This window comes from Sus scrofa, chromosome 6 (assembly GCF_054392235.1).
Source record: "Sus scrofa isolate SSC_HxYL_T2T_F1_AM1 chromosome 6, Sscrofa_HxYL_maternal_Yorkshire_Landrace_v2.0, whole genome shotgun sequence".
NCBI lineage: Eukaryota > Metazoa > Chordata > Mammalia > Artiodactyla > Suidae > Sus > Sus scrofa.
Window position 1 is genome coordinate 149,454,586 of NC_139388.1, and position 21,900 is coordinate 149,476,485.

The 21,900-nt window shown below is 46.1% G+C and overlaps 1 protein-coding gene across 2 annotated transcripts in view; it reads right to left on the reverse strand.

Moving 5' to 3' along the window:
* Positions 1 to 3,679: 3,679 nt before the first annotated feature.
* Positions 3,680 to 21,900, reverse strand: part of LOC110261213 (uncharacterized) — a 171,907-nt gene continuing 153,686 nt past the window's right edge. The window contains exons 1-3 of one of the 2 annotated variants that reach the window (XR_014805174.1): positions 18,077 to 18,151; positions 17,347 to 17,541; positions 3,680 to 7,654 (exon numbers count right to left, since the gene is read on the reverse strand). The gene's annotated coding sequence lies outside the window, so the exon portion shown is untranslated. Of the gene's footprint in view, positions 7,655 to 17,346; positions 17,542 to 18,076; positions 18,152 to 21,900 lie in introns of those variants that run through there. The other variant, XM_084959063.1, reaches the window with a different exon arrangement.

Sequence of the window (21,900 nt, forward strand, 5' to 3'; positions counted from 1 at the left end):
CCAGTGGCTGCAGCTCCAATTAGACCCCTAGCCTGGGAACCTCCATATGCCGCGGGTGCGGCCCTAAAAAGACAAAAGACAAAAAAAAAAAAAAAAACTCAGAAGAAGAGACTTACTTAGGGTGTATCAAGGATGCATTAAAATTTTGAAGAGACTATTTGTTTTGGTAAAGAATCTTTGGTGATCAAAATGTATTCTTATACTATGTAAAAGGAAAAATGGAATAAAGGTAAAGAAAATAAAACTTCAGATTATTATGGCATCACCACTACTGTGAGGTGATCAAATAGTAGTTTGGCTCAATTCTAATAACAAAAGTCAACTGTTAGTTAATAATCATAATATGTTATTAATAACATTATTAATGATAACCCAATTTATTCAGCTACTACTCATAACTGAATAAATTATTCAGTTTCACAACGAATTTCAAGCTGCATTTAAGCCAGAAATCCTAACATCGCCTCTGACAGAGGTGTCAAAATGATCTACAGACAGAAGGGATGTGGGAAAGACCTGACTGATTCACAGTAGGGACCCTTGACATTTGAAAATGAGCCCAGAGCCTAGAGCAGGAATGTGGATTTCTCAGTTCACCAAAGAGAAAACAGAAGACTTGCTTTGCTTTTCAGAAATCAAAACAAAAACACAACAATTCTGTCACTTCCAGTCCACTCCAACATCAATCAAGTGTTATTTTGGTAGGAAGAATAAGACTCCTTCTGAGTGAACTAGCTCCTCTTTCTGCATTGCCTTGCAAATTATAAGTCCACAACCTGTGCACCTGCATATGGCAGCCCTGACCCACTATCAGCCCATTTGCCTACATTAGAAACCTGCGAGTTAAACTTGGTTTTCTCTAATATTTCCCTCATCCACTTCTCGCCATCTCAACTGCTGCTCCATAGTCTGAACGTTGCTCCTAAGGGTAGCAGTGTTTATCTCATAGCAAAGAATTCAATAAACACGTATGGAATAAATGACCTGATTTGATATGATCTTGACTGATCTCTTTTGTCAAGGAAAAATGAGGAGAAGGATTAAAAAAAAAAAAAACAAAAAAAACCTCCTTGAGTTCCCATTGTGGCTCAGTGGGTTAAGAACCTGACAAGTGACCATGAGGATACAGGTTCAATCCTTGGCCTTGATCATTGGGTTGAGTACCCAGCATTGTCACAAGCTTTTGCATAGGTCAGAGATGCTGCTCAGATCTGGTGTTGACATGACTGGTTATAGCTGCAGTTCCAGTTTGACCCTTAGCTTGGGAACTTCCATATGCCTCAGATGCAGCCCCAAAGTGAAAAAATACATAAAAATACAAAAACCCCTTGTCTTTTAGCTCTTCACGTGCCACCTCTCCCAAGAAAACTTCCAGATCCCCAGCTCAAACTAAGGAGTGTGACCCTCCTGTCATCTCCCAAATCACCCTGTGTGCTCACCTCTACCAAAGATCCTACAGTTCTATTTTGCAACAATTAAGTTACTCGTCTGGGTATCCCCACTTGTTAGGGACTTTTATACTTTGTTCTCCAGTGCCTAGCAGAGTATCTCGTGAAAAGTACAGAGACAATGGATGCCATTGAATGAATGAATGATACAGGAATAAGCGCAATAAGAGGTATACTCAAAGCAGTCGGATGGGGAGACAGGTGAAAGAGCAGTTCATTCTGCTACTGGGGCGAGTCTTAACAGATGAGCAGGAGTTACCCTAGAGCATAAGGCAAGGAAAGGAATTATAAGCAGAAGGAATAGCATGAACAAAAGCATGTGGGCAAGAAAGCACGTGATGTATTTAAGATAACGGGAACCTGGCATAGCTCAAGCAAGAACAGCTTTGAGTGGGAGGAAATGGGGCAGATGTGGCTAGAAAGGTTGTTTTAAACAAGTTGTAAAAGATCTGGAAGGGATATCAAGGGGTTTGAAGATTATAAAGTAGAAAGTCACTGACATTTTCAAGCGGAGTAATAACATGTTCATATCACTAAAAGAGAAAAAAAAAATTTTTTTCTCCTTTTGGGTAACTAAAAGCCATAGATCTGACTTCCTCCATCTTTATATTTCGTGATACTTCATGAAAATAAAAAATAAAAAAAGCCAGCTGAAGCAATTCTACTTTCCTTGCGTTTTCTGAACTAGGCCTATATTTTTTTTTCTTTTTCTTGTTTTCTGGCCAGTGGCTTGGTGAAGTGAGTGCATCATACAGCTGGGAAAACACGAGCTTCTCAAGTTTGTTTGGCTTCGGAGCTATGTGGGTGAGCGCGAGTCTGGGCAGTGTGTCAGCTCCTTCCTGAAAGTCTGGGTCAAGGAAGTCCACGACATAACCTTGTTTACTCGATTTTGCTTTCAGTGTTGAGAACACTGGTTCTGATGACTACAAAGGTGGACGTGGTGGCTGCTGGCTCACAAACCTGTAATTCCTTTGAAAAGAGGATCTGATCGGGACAACTGTGACCTTATTTTAATACCTCAGTTCCTTTTGAACACCCGTGTGGAAATTGATGCTTTATTTTCCTAGAGGCTTTTGTTTCTGGCTAACCATCGTAGCTGGGTGGATTTTTGGGAATACTTCTTCAGGACGGGGTTGCTGGGCTGGCAGATTTGGAGGGAGGGACCTTGAGTGACCAGTCTGAAGCCAGTCAGCTAGCCCAGACCCACAAAGTTACAGTTCACTGACACATGTCCCCTGAGTGCCTGCTTTGTGCCAAGCCGTGTACCAGGCCCTGGGCTCCCAAGAGGAATGAGGCAGTTTCTACCAGGGTCTAGAAACTAGCATGACAACTCATCAAAGGTAAAAGCCAACTCCTTCTGTATGTCTCCCAAAGTACCCAGCAGAGTGAACTCAAGGCAGCACCTCAAAAGATACCAAAGATCTTAAAGAAATAGGTATATTTTAATTTTGCCCCAAAATATTTACTAAGAATCCACTATGAGCCAATATCATGTTAGTAGAGAAACAGAGATGAAAAAGATTGGATCTTTACCTCCAAACTGGTCACAGTCTGGTGGAAAGACAGACATGAAAACAATTATTCAAGAGTTCACAAGTAGCCTAGTGGTTAAGGAACTGGTGTTGTCACGGCTTGGGTGCAGGTGTGATCCCTGGCCTGGGAACTTCCATGGGCTGCACGCACGGCCCCAAAAAACAAACCAAGCCAAAAAAAAAAAAAAAAAAAAAAATTATTCAGCCTATTCGAATCTGAGCCTCCAAGGAACCCCAAGGCCTGTAAACAAACTCTTGCTATTTGGTCCCTCCTCTGGATCCAACAGACCTCCCTACAAAAAGGGTGACGGCTGGCATAGAGGGGGGCCTTGGGGATGCTGCCCAGCACTATGTCTGTTCTGATGCTTTGACCTTTTCAGTTGATATTTTACTATCATTCCTGCAGGTGCTGATGGAGGCACAAGCCACTCTTACATGGAGCTCCGAGAAGGGAACAAACTGACGATATAAGAAGAGGGCCTGATTAGATCTGGAAGGGGATTATGCAATCTCCAGCAAAACCCAACACAGCAGGTGATGTTTTGGTTCTAGGAGTCTGCTCAAAACCAAAACCCCTGCCTCCCACCCCCAAGCAAGGCTTGTGAAATCCACATACAAGGGCACCTGACCCTTACTTCATGTTGGAGATGATGGATTCCAGATAAACTTGTTTTGAAATAGTATTATAAAACATTTTAATTTTCAAAGTTTTTTATTTCTTTTTTTTTAGGGCTGCACCCACAGCATATGGAGTTTCCCAGGCCAGGGGTCTAATCAGAGCTACAGCTGAGGGACTACGTCACAGCCACAGCAAGGCTGGATCCTGAACCCACTGAGCGAGGCCAGGGATCGAACCCACAACCTCATGTTCCTAGTCAGATTTGTTTCCACTGCACCACAACGGGAACTCTTACAAGTTAATTTAAACACTATTATTTCTTCTGATTCGGCACCATTATCCACAAGCCTGGCTTTGTGGCCATCTTGGTTCAAATAACCTTGTTACCTGCTGAAGCATTAGACTCACTCATGAGCTGTAGTGACCCAGAGAACCTTCTTTAGAGCTAATCCTCCAGGCAGGGGAGAGCAGAGTGCTTTTGTTTCCTTTTCATCCCTTGCAAAGCTGAGCCTAGAAATATGGAGCCTTCAACATTCTGAAGAACAAAAGGGCAAGATGGAAAGAGAGTAAGAAGGAAAAAGGAAGGAAGAAAAAGCAAGAGAGGGAGGGAGAGAAGGAAGAAGAGGAAAAGGGAGGAAAAAGGAGGAAAACCAAGCCTCTCCTCAGATTTTCAAAATGTAAATTCATAAAATCCTGAAGCTGAAAGGGCCAGTTTCCCACTTGTAGAAGCATCAGACATCACCTGGGCCAGGTTTCCGGGAGGAACCATCATTATTCCACAGAAACATGTCAACAGTTCATGCTCAAGTTTATGAGCAAAAACAATGAAGCAAATTACACTCGTCTGTGTTCTGCAGATAATTGAATTTGGCTTCTTAAAATTCAGGTGTTGGAACTGCTGAGAGGAACATGCTAGTTCCTTTATTAATGCTTTTGTTTTCACCTCCTTTTCACCCAAAGCAGGACTTCATAATATGGATTATTTAAAAATAAATTACTGGCACAAGATGAGACTAGTCTCTCATCACTTCTCCAGCCCCATCTTTCTCCACCTCGTGCTGTGCACACAAGCGGTGCTTCTTGATTCCCATGCAGACACCACACCATTTCACTTCCAGGGATTACCATGTCCCCCTCCATGGACTGACCTCTCCCCTAGTTTTCCCTGCAAGCCTGGACTTCTCCAGGATGTATTTCCTCTGCTCCTTTGGTCCTCTGGATAAGGAGCCTTTCCTTTGTGCCCCTACCTCCTGCTCAGCCCATCCCCACATCACACTTTCCACCTTGCGTTGTAAGGACCGTCTCCTCCCAAACACAGTGAATTAGGCATCACTTATTTTTCAGGTTCTAACATCCTAGCACACTACCTGAAAAGAGTAGGTACAGGTTATCATCTATTGCTGCCTAACAAATTCCCTCGACACTTAGCAGCCTAAAGCAACAACACTGATTCCCTCAGTTTCTGCGGGTGGGTAGGAAACCAGGGGCAGGTGCAGTTGAGTTGGGTGACTGTGGTCCCGAGTCTCTCACGAGGAAGCCATCAAGGTGTTCATTGGGCAGTCATCTCAAGGGTTAATGCAGGAGGCTCTGACTTCCAAGCTTGCTCATGAGGCTGTTGGCAGGCCTGGGAAAATTGACTTCCAAGCTCAGCCACGTGGCTGCTGGCAGCCTTGAGGTCCCTCATGGCTGAGGACTGAACACACTGTCCCTTTGCCACTTGAGGCTCTCCATAGAGTTACTGCAAACATGGCAGCTGGATTCCCCCAGGGTCATGGCTCAGAGAGACAGAGCCAGACAGAGCGTTCATTCAAGCATGTCAGCAAGAAGGGAATCACTTAGTCACCACCTCTTTGTAACCTGAACTCAGACGCCACAGTCCATCACTGTGCTGGGTTCTGTTAGAGGCAAGTCACTGGGTCAGGCCACCCTCAAGGGGAGGGGGCCGAACAAAACATGGGTACCAGGAGGTATCAGGCCGTCTTCGAGGCTGCTGACCATAGCGTTCAATACACGTCTTGAACAAATGGATGAATCGCTCTAGACGGAAGGAGTCTGTCCTTTCCTGAAGATCCACAACATGCAAATGCTTTATGAATGAACACGGCACAGCGGGTATGACGTTTTAGCTGAGCGGGTACCCATCCGCATCCACACAGCATGTGGATTGTAAGAACGGCATAAACCCTGTGCCAATATACGGCTGGCATGCAATAAATAATGATTGATTGGGTGAATAAGGGCAAGAAAGGGTGACAGAGACTAGTATGCACCCATCGGTGTTAGTTCTTCCGTAAAGGACCTGTCTTCCTCTTAGGCGCATGGATGCTCCCCCAGAGATGACATTTCCCCATGTCCCTCACACCTCGACGTGGCCAGGTGCCCAGTTTCGGGTTAGTGGGATGTGAGCGGAACGCCGGGGGAGCACTTTTCTTTCTTTCTCCCTCCTACCTCCCAACTGGGAGACGGAGGTCTGGGTGTGGTCCTAAGAAAATATAAACACTGAAGACGACTGACCCCCTATCCGACAAGCTCCCTCTGGACTAGTACCTGATGCAGAACTGAACTTTTATCTTATGAAAGCCGTGCACTTTAGGGGGCTTGCTGTTCTATCAGCATAAAGGTATACCTGCGTGGTACAACCAAAAAAAGAGGCATTCCTGCTGTGGCACAGTGGGTTAAGGATCTGGCATTGCTGAGGCTGAAGTGTCGATTGCAACGGCAGCTCGGATTCCATCCCTGGCCTGGGAACTTCCATTTCCTCCAGTGTGGCCAAAAAAAAGAAAAAAAAAATCCAAAAAAAAAAGTTTCCCACCACACCTTCCCCTACCCCAGTGCTTTAAGGCCATTCTAGGAGCTCCACGCTATTTGTTAGATCAAGTTGTGCCTAAAGACCCACTGGGCTGTGATGGTGAAAAAGAGAGGGGTATTGCAGTCACTACCTTGCCCCTCAGTCAGGCAAGCAAAAGCTTCTTCTTGGGTCAACTCCTATAAAATTCATGGCTATGAAGCTCCTCAGAGAAGCAGCCACAGCCGCGTGGAGTGGCCTGCACTTTCAAAGGTCAGGGGCAGAAAGCCAGCTGGGAGAGGCTTACGTCAGAATGGATTCTTCTCAAGGAAAACCTGTCCAGATTGAGGTTTCCTCACAGGATGTTGATCTCTTTTCCCAAAAAGGAGAAGAGTTCTCAGCACGGTCCCTGCAAAGGGCCAGGCCAGCAGCCCCTCCAAATCCCTGCAGCCGTCAAAGGCAGGTGTCCCACTGGGCGGCAGAGGCCACCGTCAGCCTTGTTCCCCACTCCCCTCCTCTTGCAGAGCCAGCCAGCTCTCCGATCCCGAGGAGCAGGGCCTCTGCCTTCATCTGGAGCTGGAAGGGATCCACGGCCTCTAACGGAATGTTTCTGTTCTGTTTGTGTTCTTTTACAATATATGGACAGAAGGCTCCAACCAACACCCTCCGCAGATGCCAAAATAAAATGCTCACCTAGCCAAATCATCTCTGCTGAGGCTGGCTCAAGGAGATGACAAAACCTTGTTAAAATACAGGAAGGGGAGAGGAAGGAAGTGGGATCAGCTTTTCTTGCCTGGATTGAAAACCTTTTAATAAGACCGCTATGTGCTAAGCATAGAGTAATTTGAAGATATTTCTCTTTTATGGGGAGGCGAATTGGAGAGGCCAGAAGAGGAAGCAGGGGTGCGGAACTCCAGTTGGAAGTCTAGAGACTCAGTTGCCTTGGAGTGTGAGGAAGTTTTAAAGCCCCTATGATTCCTGGGCCTTCAAGAAGCGTTCAGGATACCGAAGAGGACAGCCGTGTCCCTTACCAGTGGTGACCCCAGGTGGGAAATGTTTTCATGCTGCTGTTCTTAGAGGAAGGAGACAGTCAATCTCAAGGAAAGGATGGTTTCATGGAAGGGGACTAAGGGAACTCACACTTGAAGGGTGATGAAGGTTTTCCAGGCGGTCACTGGCACGCAGGGGAGGGCCCATCAGGCAGAGAGATGTCTCGGCCACACTCCAGAGGTCTGAGAGTACAGGCTATGTTTCTGGCATTCCTAGTGAGCTAAGAAGGTAGAATCATAGGGCACCTGAATTAAGTCTTTGATAAGAAAGAGTAGAGAGGGGGAGTTCCCATTGTGGCGCAGCAGAAACGAATCCAACTAGGAACCATGAGGTTGAGGGTTTGATCCCTGGCCTCACTCAGTGGGTTAAGGATCTGGCGTTGCCATGAGCTATGGTGTAGGTCGCAGACGGGGCTCAATCTGGCATTTCTACGGCTGTGGTGTAGGCCGGCAGCCTCAGCTCCGATTCAACCCCAGCCTGGGAACCTCCATATGCCACGCGTGCGGCCCTACAAAGCAAAACAAAACAAAACAAAACAAAACAACGAAAGAAAGAAAGGGAGTTCCTGCTGTGGCTCAGTGGGTTAAGAACCCGATATCTTGTTCCTGAGGATGCCGGTTCCATCCCTGGCCTCACTCAGTGAGTTAAGAATACAGTGTCGCAGATACAGCTTGGATTCCACATTGCTGTGGCTGTGGCTGTGGCGTGGGCAGGCAGCTGCAGCTCCAATTCGACCCCCAGCCTGGGAACTTCCATATGTCTCATATGCAGCCCTAAAAAAGAAAAAGCAAAACAAAACAAAAATATGGCAGAATGCCCTGGTGGCTCAGCAGGTTAAGGATCCAGCGTTGTCTACTACTTTGGCTCAGGTCGCTGCTGTGGTGCAGGTTTAATTCCTGGCCCAGGAACTTCTGCATAGTGCAGGTGTGGTCAAGGAAAAAAAAAATATATGGAGAAAAAATAGTGCAAAGGAGATGGGAGGAGACGAAGAAGGGTTAATAGAGCAGACAGAAAAGACAGAATTCTTCCCTAGAATCCAGCTATAACAGGAGCATACGCTTCAGCAAAATGATTGGATAACTTGGTGGTTTAAGTCACAAGCTCTTGAGTCAGCCACTGCATTAGTGTCCCAGGGCTGCCGTAACAAATACCACACACTGGGTGGCTTCACCATCAGAAACTTATTGTCTCGCGGTTCCGGAGGCTAGAAGTCCAAGATCAAAGCGTTGGCAGGCTTGGTTGCTTTTCAGGCCTGTGAGGGAAGGATCTGTTCCATTCCCCTTGCCCAGCTTCTGGTGGTTGGATGGTAATCTTTGGGGCTTGTCAATGCACTGCCCTGCTCTCTGCCTGCACTGTCACGTGACCCTTTCTGCGTGACCATGCGTATGTCTGTGTCTAACTGTCCCCTTGGCAAGGACACGGGTCCTCATTTGGATCAGACCCACCCTAATGACCTCATTTTAACTTGATGACCTCTGTAGAGACCCTCTCTCCAAATGTGCTCACATTCACAGGTACCAGGAGCCAGGATTTCTACCTCTGTAGGGGGAGGGGCACACAATGTAGCCTCTCAGAGACATCTAGGTTTGAATCCCAATTTGGCCACCTCGCTGGCTGTGTGGTCTTCAGAAACTCTCATTAGCCCCAGGAAGCCGTGTAAAACGGGATAGAAACACCCTCAGTGCAAGGATTAGCACAAAGCAAGCGGCTGAGCAGCATCTGCGGTCACTACCGCACGCACTAGAGAACCATGTATGGAAGGCAAGCCCTGGCATCAGTTCTATTTCAGGAATGGAGACCACGGGGCCACTACCAGGCCCCTGTTTTACTCAATCCTTTCCCCCCACCTTCAGTGCCTCGCCTGGCACCTAGAATCTTAAGGGTTCAGTAAACACTTCGTGCAGTTTATGACTATAACTCAATTTAAATTTTGAGCCATGACACCCCCAGGGTGATGGCAATTGAAATGAATCAATGTGAGGTTTCCTTTCTTTTTCCTGGGATTTCGGCTATCAGGGAATCTTGTGTCTGGACTCAGAACAGAGGCATGAGACCCGGTTCTTTTTTTTTTTTTTTTTTTTTTTTTTTTTTTGCTTTTTTTGGGGGCTGCGCCAGTGGCATATGGAAGTTCCCTGGCTAGGGGTTGAATCAGAGCTATAGTCCCCGGCCTACACCACAGCCCCAGCAACACCAGATCTGAGCTGCGTCTGCAACCTACACCACAGCTCATGGCAACACCAGATCCTTAACCCACTGAGCAAAGGCTAGGGATCAAACCTGCATCTTCATGGTTACTAGTCAAATTTGTGGGAGTTCCCATTGTGGCGCAGTGGTTAACAAATCCAACTAGGAACCATGAGGTTCGATCCCCGGCCTTGCTCAGTGGGTTAAGGATCCAGCGTTGCCGTGAGCTGTGGTGTAGGTCGCAGACAAGGCTTGGACCCTGCGTTGCTGTGGCTGTGGTGTAGGCCAGCAGCTACAGCTCTGATTAAGCCCCTAGCCTGGGAACCTCCATATGCCAAGGGAGCGGCCCTAGAAAAGGTAAAAAGATTAAAAAAAAAAAAAAAAATTTTTGTTGCCACTGAGCCATGTTGGGAACACCCAGGAGCCAGTTCTTGCTTCACTAGTCCACCAGGGCTCTGAAGAGACCCCATTGTCCTGAGTGGTCCTGGCAGTAGTCCCCGGGGGTTCCCATCTAAACACCCCCTGGGGTCTGGTGGGGTCCCTATCACCCCCACGCCTGGCTTGCATGTTCCCTCCACACCAGCCCAGGACTTGAAAATCTCCCTGAGTCTTTCTGAGGCTTCATCTCTGCAGCCACTCCCTCCGGGGTCTCCATTTCCCCCAGAGCTCTCCCCCGCTGGCTCTGGGCTCCCCAAAGCTTTCTGAGGACCTGCAGCTTCCCCAGACCCCTCACGCTGGGACCATCCCACCCCAGGCCTCCTTAACTTCCCCCTCTACCTTCCCAAAGTCAGCGGGATTGAGGACTCGTTTCTCTCACTTCACTGCACTTTCCCCAGACATTTCAGGGATACCCTGATCTTCTCTGCTCACTTAAGAACAGAAGGTTTTAAAAAGCAAAGCCAGGGGGAGACCTACAGCTTTCCTCCCTCTGCCCCTGATGCCCACCCTCCCAAGCATGGACCCAGAGCAGTCTGTTGACTCAAGGGGGAAATACCAGGAAAGGAAAAAGAAAATAAGTTAATATTTAAAAAATATTATCCCAGCTTGTTTTGGTGAATAAATAAATGAATACATGGCACTGGCCCAGGGTGCTCAGGGGAGATCCTGAGCCAGCATCCTGAAAAAAAAAAAAAAAAAACCTCTCTCCTGAGGCTCCACTAATGCCTCTGTCTCCAACAGGAGGGGCCGGAGCCCCCGCACCTTCCCACCCAAAAGGCTGAGCTCAGGGCTGAAGCAGCTATGGTTTGGGGGCTTCCTGGCCACGTGGCCTGGGTGGAATCTCAGGTTTATTCCCCTGTTCTCCCAAGTGTGGCCGGCGGTTCTAATGAGTACTTAGCCCTCTGCCTGGTATTAGTATGGTTAATATTTTACATGGCCAACCTCCGTGCCACCTGGAACCTGTTCTTACTTAGCCTAGGCAGCAAAGTGAACGTTTTGCCACCTACTGCCCAGGCAACCTTGGGTGACTTACCTAGCCTCTCCCAACCTCATTTTCCTCATAGGTGAAGTGGGGATAAGAACTCCCACCTGCCAGGTTGCCGTCAGAATTAAATAACGTGACCTAAATAAAGCCCCAGGCCCGCGGCCAGCTAGGCAGGGTCTGCTGCTGTGAATGACTGTGGTTGTGGCTGTGGTTGGCTTGACCCGGCTCTCCTGGGCCTCATCTGTACGGTCTGGGAGAGGCAGTCAAGCTGCCAATGTTATGACGGCACAAGGGACCCTGCCTGTGGACTTTACCCAACAGAAGGGCCATCGCTAAAACCCACTCATGCCTCAAATCCCCCCAGATTAAGATCAGAGTGGATCTATTCAATAGCTAAGCCCTTAGGAAACATCAGCTATGAGCCTGGCATTTTCTTACACCTGAAAAGGGGCTCCACCAGGGGATACACGTGGACAGGGTCATAATGAAATGGGTTCAAAACAACTGGGCTTAAATGGAGGGAAATCCTTTGTTTACTTGTGGTCACTGATTTAGTCAACCAACTTCAGAGCCTCCTGTGTTTCCAGCAAGGATTTAAGGAGGCCTGGGAGAAATAAGGAACTTTCCCCAAGAGATCATCTGGGAGCTTGGCCCCGAAGGCTGCCACTAGGCATAGCAGTGAGGACAGAGGTACTCCGGGAACAGCGTGTGCAGGGACGCAGCCATGTGGACTTTTCCCAGGAAGCAAGCAGAGTGCTCGTTCCCAGCCTTACTCTTTTCCTAGCCTCTTTCAGGCTTCTTTTCAAATGTCGCATTCTCAACCATGCCTTCCCTAACCACCAGTGGCGTGTCAGAGCCGGCTAGTACCAGCTCGTGAGAGCTGATTGTTAAATTTTCAAGAAATTTGCAAGCTGGTTGGTATGCACCATGATTAATGAGAATTACTATGTAAACATATAATTAAATGAATCATATTAGAAATCAGGATTTTAAATATCCAAACTCGGGAGTTCCTGTTGTGGTGCAGCGGAAAGGAATCCCAGTAGCATCCATGAGGATGTGGGTTTGATCACTGGCCTTGCTCAGTGGGTGGGGGTCCAGTGCTGCTGTGAGCTGCGGTGTAGGCCGCAGATGCGGCTCAGATCCTGTGTGGCTGTGGCTGTGGCAGACAGTTGCAGCTCCAATTCGACCCCTAGCCTGGGAACTTTCATATGCTGCAGGTGCGACCCTAAAAAGCAAAAAAAAAAAAAAACAAACCCAAACTCATCACTTCCTAATTAAATTTTGCTGTTTTGCTGTTAACTCTACTCAAGGTTATTTACATCCTCTATATCTATATGGTAGAAACACTGTATAAGATTCTGGACTGTGCACTTCTTTCCAATTTTATGTTTAATGATGTCATGTTCATAGCTTGCAATCTGCCACAGCAAGAATATTTATACCCTTGAAATTGGCCATTGCTACAAATCAGGATTTTTTCCCCCCAGAAAACATTTCCCAGCACCCCACCACTAGCCACTTTCCCACTTCCCACTTCCAGCCCCACTTGCTCTGATTTATTGTTTCCATAGAATATTTTACTTTTTAACATGTTGCACAATTTGCTCAGTATCCTTATTTTCTGTCTCACCACATCAGAACATAAATAAGCTCTGTGAAGGCAAGAATTTTTTTCTATTATGGTCTTCATATATTCTCATACCTGAAGAGTACCTTACACTGGCTGGTGCTCACTAAATCTGTATTAAATAATGCTGGTGATGCAAAAGAAAAACTGAGCTGGAAGATTCAGGCTCCCTGACTTCAGACTATATCACAAAAGCTACAGTCATCAAAATGGTATGGTATTGGCATAAAAACAGAAATGGAGATCAATGGAACTGGATAGAAAGCCCAGAAGTAAACCAATGTGCCTATAGTCAATTAATCTACAACAAAGGAAGCAAGACTATACAGTAGAGAAGAAACAGTCTCTTCAATAAGAGGCACTGGGAAAACTGGACAACTATGGGTAAAAGAATACTACTAGAACATTCTCTAACACCAGATATAAAAATAAACTCAAAATGGATTAAAGTCCTAAATGTAAGACTGGGTACTGTAAAGCTCTTAAAGGAAAATACAGGCAGAACCCTCTTTGACTTAAATGGCAGCAATATCTTTTTAAATCCAACTCCTCGAGTAATGAAAATAAAACAGAAACAAACAGGGAGTCCCCGCTATGGCACAGTGGATTGAGAATCACTGCAGTGGCTTGTCCACTGTGGAGGCATGGGTTCAATCCCAGCATGATGCAGTGGGTTAAAGGATCCTGCATTGCTATAGCTGTGGCACAGGTCACAGCTGCAGATCAGATTCACTTCCTGGCCTGGGAACTTCCATATGCTGTGGGTGTGACCATAAAAAATAAAACAACAAAATAAAAAAAAATTAAAATTTAAAAGATTTTGCACAGCAAAGGAAACCATTTCAAAAAAGAAAAGACAGGAGTTCCCACTGTGGCACAGCAGAAACAAATCCTACTAGTATCCTTCATGATGTGGGTTCAATCCCTGGCCTTGTTAAGTGGGTCAGGGATCCGGTGTTGTTGTGAGCTGTAGTATACTTCATAGACGCAGCTCAGATCCCGCATTGCTGTGGCTGTGGCATAGGCTGGCAGCTGTAGCTCCAATTTGACCCCTAGCCTGGGAACTTGCATATGCCCTGGTGTGGCCCTAAAATAAAATAGTAAATAACAAAAAATAACCCACAGAATGGGAGATCTTTGCAAACAAAGTGACTAATAAGGGATCAGTCTCCAAAATATACAAACAACTCATGCAGCTCAATATTAAAAAACCAAACAACCCAATCAAAGAATGGGCAGAAGATCTAAATAGACCTTTCTCCAAAGAAGACAAATGGCCAAAAAGTACATGAAAAGATGCTCAACATCACTAACTATTAGAGAAATACAGATCAAAACTACAATGAGGTATCACCTTATACCAGTCAGAATGGCCATCAATGGCCATCATCAATAAGTCTATAAACAATAAATGCTGGAGAGGGTGTGAAGAAAAGGAAATCCTCCCACACTGCCAGTGGGAATATAACTTGGTACAACCACTATGGAAAAAAGTATGGAGGTTTCTTAAAAAATTAAAGCTAGAACTATCCAATAATCCAGCAATCCCACTTCTGGGCAGCTATCCAGAGAAAAGCATAATTTGAATAGATATATGCACCTCAGTGTTCACTGGAGCACTATTTACAATAGCCAAGACATGGAATCAACCTAAATGTCTACCAAGAGAGGAAGGGATAAAGGAAATGTGGTACATATATACAATGGAATATTACTCAGCCCTAAAAAAGAATGAAATTAAGCCATTTGCAGCAACATGGATGGACCTAGAGATTATCCTACTAGGTGAAGTAAGTCATACAGTGAAAGACAAACATCATATGATATCACTTTTATGTGAGATCTTAAAAAAAACAATACAAATGAATTTATTTACAAAAAAGAAATAGACTCACAGACTGAAAATAAACTTATGGTCATCAAACAGGAAACATGGGGCAGGGGGAAGGATAAATTAGAAAGTTGGAATTAACGTATATACACTACTATATATAAAAGAGATAATCAACAAGGACCTACTGTATAGCACAGGGAATTATTCACAGGGAACTCTACTCAATATTCTGTAATAACCTATATAGGAAAAGAACCTGAAAAAGAATAGATATATGTATAACTGAATCACTTTGCTATATACCTGAAACTAACACAATAAGTCAACTATACTCCAATATAAAATAAAAAATAAATTAAAAATAATAATTCTGGTGACTGCTGGATTCTCTGTGGGTAAGATGGGCGGGGACAGGGGTAGGGGTGGAGCAGGAGCCCCTCCCACCCCTTGGCCTTTGCCCAGAGCTGTTTTTCCGCAACTGGCTGACCTGATTTGAGGACGCTCTTTCCCTCCCTCCCCTGCCCTTGCAGTCTCCAGCTCCCTGCAGCCTGAGGGGAGTCTTATGTGTGTCCTTGAGGGCCCAAGTCTGGGGATTTCTCTTTTCCCTGCCAGCTCTAATCACAGGCCAAAAGGTGCTAGGGACATGTTTCTTAGCGTTCTGGAGACCAGTGTTTTGCCACCTCTAGGGTACTGGTTCCCGAGTGGCCCCAGACCAGCAGCAACTGCAGTACCTCGTTAGACATGCAAATTCTCGGGTCCCACCCCAGACAACTGAGTGAGAAATTGTGGGGATGTGGCATCGTCCTCAACTGATCAGGCTGCTACAGCAAAACACTGGATGGTTTATAAACGACAGAAATGTATTTCTCAGTCTGGAGGCTATAAGCCTGAGATCGTGGGCCGGTGTGGTCAGGCGAGGGCCCTCTTCTGGGGCACAGACATCTCACTGATGCTCACATAGTGCAAGGGGCAAAAGTCTCTCTTTCAGTCTCTTCTATAAAAACATGAGTCCCATTCACGAAGCCTCTGCTCTCATGAGCTAATCATCTCCCAAAGACCCCACTTCCTAATACCATGGGAGTTAGGTTTCAACATATGCACTTTGAAGGGACACATTCAAACTCTCACAGAAGAAACAATTTGTGTTTCCAGGATTCCAGTGCAGTGGTTTGAGGACCACTGATCTAAGCCTTAGAGTCACTCCAAAGCAGTGGTTCTCAAATAGGTCTGTTTTCATCCACCCTCTCCCCTCCATGGAGACATTAGGCAGTGTCTGCAGACATGCTTGGTCATTGCAACTCTGAGATCGTGGTGCTACTGGCATCTAGTGAGTGGAGGCCAGGGGTGCTGCTCATCTTCCTTCACAGGGCAGCCCCCCATCCACAAAAATTATTTGACCAAAGGGTCAACAGTGCAGGGGTAGGGAACACTGCTCTAAGGTAGCCCCATTCCCCCATATCCACCCAGCTCTGCCTTCCTCTTTCCTAGCTTGTCTACTTGGCACCCAGCAGTGGATAAAAACCAGCAGGCCAGCCTCTGACAGGAAGCTATAAGGAAGACAAATGAGACACTGGGAATCTGCCTCCTGGGTGAGTCCCTGCACCAAGGAATACAAGTGCTGACTTTTACAACCCAGCATGGTAAATGTTATGATCAAGAAAATATCAAGGAGGTGCTCCCAATTCAAGCTGGGAACATCAGGGAGGACTTCCTGCAGGAAGTGGCTTCCATGCTGAATCTTCAAGGCAGGGCTGGGATTCATCAGGGAGGGATGGATGGGGAACAGCCTTCCTTAGGGAGCACTTACTAAGGTCTAGTCACTATGCTGAGGGTTTTATTATCTCATTTAATCCAGAAAACACCTTCCAAGGTTGATACTATTATTATTTCCATTTATAGATGAGGACACTGATGTCCAGACACACTAAATAACTTGCCTAAATCCACAGAGCCAGGAAACACTGAAGCAAGGATTTGAAACCAAGTCTGTAGATCCCAAAGCCTGGCAGGAAGTGATTGCCTGACAGAGGGCAAAGGAGGCAGATGGGGAATTCTTTTAAAACACCATTAACCCTTGTGTTATAGGCTGAATTGTGTCCCTTCAAAATTCATATGTTGGGGTCCCAATTTCCAGTCACTCAGAAGGTGGCTAGATTTGGGGATAAGGTCTTCCAAGAGGTGATTGAGCTAAAATGTGACCATCAGGGCTGGCCCTAAACCAATATGAGCAAGGTCCTTAGAAGGACATGGAGGAATCAGAGGGAAGACAGAAGGAGACAGCTGTGTTCAAGCCAAGGACAGAGGCCTCAGAAGAAACCAAAATTGCTGACCCCTTGATCTTAGACTTCCATCCTCAAGAACAGGGAGAAAATGAATTTTGCTGTTTAGCCCCCCCAGCCGGGTCTATGGTATTTTGTTACGGCAGCGGGAGCAAACTAATACATCTTGTTTTCTCTTTGGGGACATTGTTTCGACAGAGGGAAGACTTCAGGCCTGTTGACTGTCCTTTTGGTTGTTTTCTGCTGTAAAATAAAAGTGGATGAGAAATCTAAGGTCTCTGTCCCCTTCTCTTCCCAACTTGACCCATGGGTCCCATGCCTAAGGGGCATCTGTTCAACCAAAGCTGCCAGGAGACCATTCTTCTTTCTGGCTTTTATAAGAGAGGAGACAGAGAGGATTGCGCAGTGCATCCCAGCTGGGGAGGAGAGCTGGACAGGCCTTACGTGGCAGAGACTGATTCTCTGAGGTGAAGGGGTGATAAGAGTTCTGAGGGTGCCACAAGGAGGACACGAGGCCCATTTCCTTGCAGCACCATAGGGTGTGACTGTTGCCATGACTCACCAGGCCCACATTCTCTTGCTACAGAGCGCTGGCATCTCAAGGCACAGTTCACGGACATCTCAGTCGCCACCACTGTGGATCCAGGACTGCGGGCAAGACCGCCAAGAAGTGTGCCTTTGCTTATGGGCCTTCGAACCCATGCTGCAAGTGGTGCAATTAGCACCCATACAAGCTGAGCTGGAGTCTCCCATCAGCCTAGAGGGATGAAGGGCCCAAATTAGACTGAGGTGAACTTTACCACGGAAAAGAAAACAATGTGATATTTTTGCACATCCAAACTTGTGCATTGAGAGGCAAGCCGAACAGGCTTTATTTTCAGACCCGGGATACAGACAAGCAGGGCAGAAGCCAATTCCAGGCAAACTGAAAACACTTCTGTCAGCAGGAGAGACAGGGAGCCAGAGAGGAGGAGGAGTTGGCGACCCAGTGTTTTTCTTCTGGCTCTGCCGCTGTCTCCTGGCTCTGTTTTGTCTCCTGACTAGACCTAATTATGCTTGTCATCTGCATCAGAAGGATGGGGCTGAGATTAACAAGTTAATGTGGGTAAAAGCTCTTGGAGCTCAGTAGATGAAAGGAGATCTAATTAGCAAGGCCAGCAAGGACCGCAGGCTGGCAGAGGGCTGGCCAGGGTGGGCTCTGCCCCTTGGACTCACCAGAGAGCTCCTTATAGCTCCTGGAAGGGGCTTCTGCAGATTCCACCCAAGCCTTCAGTACCGAGAGGAAGACCTACCTCATTCTCCTGCAGCCCTAGAATTCTGTGATTCTTCAGGGGTGGAGGGAAAAATGTGTGCACCTGCTCTAAACTGAAACAAGGGAAAGGGGCAACTCTTATCTCTCTTTTCGAAACATAGGCTGATCTGCATGAACAGCGGTTAATAATACACAGAGGTCAAGTGAGTTCCGTGAGTGAGCGAGAGGGACGTAGGGTCAGTCCTGCCAGCCACTTACTATATGTGAGAATTTAGGCAGAACACTCAATACCCTCGAGACTCTGGTTCCTCCTTTGCCCAGATGGGAATAATACTTCCTACCTCAGGGCTGTGAGGCTTAGATATGTTCATGCTGGACCCAAATACACGTGTTTTTAAATCAATAATAGTAGTGCCCGGGATATAATCACGGCTTGAAATATTGGTTGGCTTGAACTCTCATTTAAAGAAAACTGCTTATCTATGACAGGCAAAGGAGAATGGGTACTGTGTATCCCAGGGGTACAATGCTGAGCCATAGACACAGCTCTGCTCTCAGAGAGTTGATGTGTGTATCAGACGACAACTCCCATAAACCCTCAAATCTTACCCCAGTGCCTTGCTTCTACTCTTAAAAGGCATCACTTGGGGATTTTTTTTTTAATTAAAAAAATCCAGAGTTCCTGTTGTGGCTCAGCAGGTTAAGAACCTGACATAGTCTCCATGAGGACGCAGGTTCAATCCCTGGCCTCGCTCAGTGGGTTAAGGATCCAGCGTTGCTACAAGCTGTGGCTAAGGTCACAGATATGGCTCAGATCCGGTGTGGCTGTGGTATAAGTCAGCACTTGCATCTCCAGTTTGACCCCTAGACCAGGAACTTGCATATGCTGCAGGTGTGGCCATAAAAAGAGTTTTAAAAATATAGCCTAAAACCTGCTCATAGGTCTGTCTGGCTGAAAGAAAAAGACAGTTGATTCTATTCTAAGAATTAAAGGGGATGATGAGTTTAGAAGACCCTGAATTAGCCAAGAATCTTTACATGTAAATGCTGGAGTAACCCTTCCCCTTGGACTGAGATAGGTTATCCAGAGTTTCACCTGTTATGTAAATGGAAGCCTGGGGGGCTTGGAAATGGGGGAAGAGTTTGTCCTTTGTCTCCAAAAAGGACCAGTTTCCACTGGCCTCTTTCCTTCTGGGCACTCACTTATCATCATGCAGCATAGCACAGGTCAGTGTAAATATTTTGTTAATGGCTATCTCTCCCAGTGGGCAGTGACCTACTGGAGGGCGGGGTCCCTGACCTGGGGTTCCCAGTTGAATGTCCTGGGCCTGGTGCTGCCTTCTGCACCTGGGCTTAAGGCAGGCAGCATTTCCTGAAGTTCTCCTGCAGGAACTCTAGGAAGTACTCTTATCAAGCGCTTTTTGTACGTTTAGAATATGAGGCATAGGAGGATTCCTGACTTGCTGGCAATTCTACAGCAAGAATTCTACAGCAGTTCTAAAGCAGAGCCATGACTCAGAACACACAGCTACACTGGTCCACGCCACCATGCTGGCAGTTATTTGTCAGATATGTATAGGATGGGAGAAGGGGTGCAAGGGTTGGATGGACAGACGGGGACTTAGGTGCAACAGGGCCCATGTTCTAGGCTTGTAGGCTTCAGTGCTACATTCCCCAGAAATGCCCCAGAAATATTAGGTGGTACAGGCTAGCCTCTGCCCATTAGCTGAAGAACCTTAGGCAAGTTACCTCATATTGTAAAGCCTTAGTTTCCAAAATGGTGATTTAAAACAAACAAACAAACAAACAAACAAACCAGCAAATCTAGACCAAATAAGATACTACTTCACATTCCTTGAGATAGCTGTTTTTTTTTTTAAAGGAAATAGAACAAGTATGAAGAAGGATGTCAAAAACTTGGAATTCTTGTACCCTGCCAGCAGGAATGTGAAATGACATAGCCATTATGGAAAACAGCTTGCCATTTCCTCAAAAAATTAAAAATGGACTGACCATATGATCCAGCATTTCCACTTCCGAGTAAACACCCAAAAGAATTGAAAGCAGACTCTCAAAAAGATACTTGTAGACCTATGTTCATAGTCTCATTATTCATAAGAGCCAAAGGGTAGAAGCAGCCCAAGTGTCCATCAAAGATGAATGGATAAACAAAGAATGGTATATACATACAATAGAATACAATCCAGTCTTTTTTTTTTTTTTTTTTTTTTTTTGGCTTTTTAGGCCCGCACCTACGGCATTTGGAGATTCCCAGGCTAGAGGTCTAATCAGAGCTGCCAGTCTACACCACAGCTCACGGCAACGCTGGATCCTTAACCCACTGAGCAAGACAAGGGATCGAACCCACAACCTCATGGTTCCTAGTTGGATTCGTTTCCACTGCACCACAACTGGAACTCCAGAATCCAGTCTTAAAGAGGAAAGAAATTCTGACCCATACTACACCACGGATGAAACCTAAGGACAATATGCTAAGTGAAATAAGCCAATCACAAAAAACTAACACCACATAATCCCATTTATATGAGGTACCTAGCAGAGTCAAATTCAAAGCAACAGAAAGTAGAATGGGTTGCCAGGAGCTGGAGGAGGAGAGAATGAGTTGTTTTTTGGTGGCTACAGAAGTTCAGTGTTGTGAGATGAAGAGAGTCCGAGACATTCCCAACCAGGTGAGAATGGTTAACTTAATTAACCTACTGAACTGTACACTAAAAAAAATGATGAAGATGGCAAATTTTGTGTTACATGTATTTTATCACAATTTTAGAAAGAATAAAAGAAACAAATGGGGAGTTCCCATTGTGGCACAGCAGAAACGAATCCAACTAGTATCCATGAGGATGCGAGATGGATCCCGGCCTTGCTCAGTGGGTCGGGGACCCAGTGTTGCTGTGGCTGTGGTGTAGGCCAGCAACTGCAGCTCTGATTTCAAGCCCTAGCCTGGGAACATCCATATGCCACAGGTTCCCTCCTAAAAAGCAAAAAGCAAAAAAAAAGAAACAAAAGAAACAAATGAATCTACTTGGGAGGAGTGTTATGAGGATCAAATAAGATAAAGTCTGGCAAAGAGTGAAGAAATGCATTGCCCAATACCTTAGGAACCCCCTCAGACTGCATTTTAAGAGAGGGTTTCTATCCCTTTAGCCCTAAAGAAGTGATGAGCACTGCAAGACTTTTATCCAGTGTGGTAGGCCACACAGAGAGGTTTATTGTTGGGGGTTGTTTGGTTTTGCCTCTTTTTTTTTTTTTTTTTTTTTTTTTTTTTTAAGTAGAGAGGACTCTGGGTGCAATTGCCAACTACAAAGCAGACACCTCTTACCACCCACAGCCCACAGGCCCAGGGAGTATTTGGAACTAGCTTCCAGGCAGGGTAGGGCAAGAACAGGGCCTGATGGGGTGAGGTCCCATTTTTCTGTCTCTGCCAGACACTGGTGCCAGTTTGCAACCAGCTGCCGGCATCTTTCGGTGCTGCTAAGAAAAGTTTCAGGAACTCTCACCAAGTCAGAAATGCCAGGCCTGCACCCCAGTCAGTGCCCAGCACAGCCATCTGCACTGACTCCCTGCACTGTCTGCAGAGCAGGAACGATAGATCCCATCTAGGGAGCCCTTTTGTGTCCATGATCTCATTTAATCTTTACAACAACTCAATAGGGCCTTCTATCTCCTTTGTAGGTGCGAAATCTGAAGTTCAGAGAGGTAAAGTGACTTGCCCAAACTAGCGATTGGAAAAAAAACTAGACTTGAATTTAGATCTGGCCAAAGCTGTCATCCATTTCATTATGCTACACTGGAACTGAGTGAATGAATGGATAGATGATTGAATTAGTGAACGAAAACTGGGGA